This window comes from Rhinopithecus bieti, unplaced genomic scaffold (genome assembly GCF_001698545.2).
Source record: "Rhinopithecus bieti isolate Rb0 unplaced genomic scaffold, ASM169854v2 scaffold_70522, whole genome shotgun sequence".
Lineage (NCBI taxonomy): Eukaryota > Metazoa > Chordata > Mammalia > Primates > Cercopithecidae > Rhinopithecus > Rhinopithecus bieti.
The window spans coordinates 1-2,130 of NW_016826059.1; the positions used below are offsets into that span (position 1 = coordinate 1).

General features: G+C 46.0%; 1 pseudogene; it reads right to left on the reverse strand.

Moving 5' to 3' along the window:
- Positions 1-364: 364 nt before the first annotated feature.
- LOC108522826 (ornithine aminotransferase, mitochondrial-like) overlaps positions 365-2,130 on the reverse strand; it is a 7,197-nt pseudogene continuing 5,431 nt past the window's right edge.

Below are 2,130 nucleotides of genomic sequence, written 5' to 3' on the forward strand. Positions count from 1 at the left end.
GTGTTGGCCAGGCTGGTCTCAAGCTCCTGACCTCAAGTGATCCGCCTACCTTGCCCTCCCAAAATGCTGGGATTACAAGCATGAACCACTGCACTCGGCCATGTTCTGCACATCAAAACATTTTCACTGAATATAGATGCCATTACATTCTCTTACTTATGTTACAAAGCAAAAGGCAGGTTCAAAAACGTTGTTCTATCATGTATCGAGTGAAAAAAACATGTATTTTTGTATCAACTGAAAAACACATATATTCCACAAAAAGATTTTGAAGACACATGGGAGTGGAATGTGCCTGCATTAAGAGCAGAGGACCACCTGTCTCCAGCTGGCTCCCAGGGACCACTGAAAACAGCTGCTACCCTCAGAATGACAAGATGGTCTTCTGAATGATTTCACTGGACTCTCGAATCTCATCCTCCTTGACCACCAGCAGAGGCGAAACCTGATGATGTCACCATGGGTTGGCTTGGCCAGAAGTTCATAATCTCGAAGTCGTAGACATACCTTCCAAGCATCACAATCTTTGTTTTCTTAAATAACAATAGCATTTAATAATTCTTTTCCTCCCCGGCACAGTGACTCACGCCTGTAATCCCAACATTTTGGGAGGCCGAGGCAGGTGCATCACCTGAGTTCTGGAGTTCGAATCAACTGACCAACATGGCGAAACCCCGTTTCTACTAAAAATGCAAAAATTAGCTGGGAATAGGGGCACGTGACTATAATCCCAGCTACTTAGGAGGCTGAGGCAGGAGAATCGCTTCAACCCAGGAGGCGGAAGTTGCAGTGAGCCAACATCGTGCCATTGCACTCCAGCCTGGGCAACCAGAGTGAACCTCTTACTCTAAATAAATAAACAAATAAACAACATAATCATTTTCCTTTTACGGCAGTCACAACATCAGAAGGTAGCTTCATGGGTTCATTTCTCAAGATAATACCCGTGAGATAAAAACCTTGCATTTTCAACAAGGTTTTCTTCTTTTAAAACCTCAAGGGCTGCGATGGCCACTCAGCAACCTAGTGGATTGCCACCATATGTGGACCCATGTTCCCCTGGCTTAATGGTCAGCATTATGTCATCGTCCCACAGCACTGCAGACACAGAGTATCAGCCCCCAGAAAGGGCCTTTCTGTTCAATAGCCAGCCATCTACCAGTTCTGGCCAACCCTATCTGAATTTCATCAGCAGTGAACAGAACTAAGCTGGGAGCACGAGATGGGATGAGAGTAAGTTAAAAATACCACAAAGCTTACTGTTCTTATGGAGATTCAGCTGGTCCTCTCCTTTCCTCTCCTTTTCTTTTCTTTTCTTTCTTTCCTGTATTCATTTATTTGACAGTCTTGCTCTGTCACCCAAGTTGGAGTGCAGTGGTGTGATCTCAGCTCAATGCAACCTCCACTTTCTGGGTTCAAATCATTGAGTGAGCCCAAGAGGTCAAGACCAGCCTGGGAAACATAGCAAAAGGCAGGGTGGTGCATGCCTGTAGTCCCAAGGCCGAGGCAGGAGGATCTCTTGAGCCCAGGAGGTAGAGACCAGCCTGGACGACATAGCAAAAGTATCTCTACTAGAAAAATTAAAAATATTAGTGGGGACCGGATGGTGTGAGCCTGTAGTCCCGAGGCCAAGGCAGGAGGATTGCTTGAGCCCAGGAGGTCGAGGCCAGCTTGGACAACATAGCAAAATCCCATTTCTACTAACAACAAGAACAACAACAATAAAAAGTAGCGTGAGCAGGGTGGCTCACCCCTGTAGGTCCGAGGCCAAAGTGGGAGTATTGCTTGAGCCCAGGAGGTCGATACCAGCCTGACCAACATAGCGAAAGCCTGTCTCTCCTAAATAAATAAATAAATAATAATTAAAATGAATAGGGCCAAATGGCACACGCCTGTAATCCTGAGGCCAAGGGGAAAATATCACTTGAGTCCAGGAGATTGAGGCCAGCCTGGGCAACATGTCGAAAGTCGGTATCTACTAAAAATAAATAAATAAATTTTAAAAAGCGTGGGCAGGGTGGCACATACCTGTAGTCCCGAGGCCGTGGTGGAAGGATCTCTTGAGCCCAGGAGGGGTTGAGGTCAGCCTGGTCAACATAGCGAAACCCGGTTTCTACCAAAAAAAAAAAA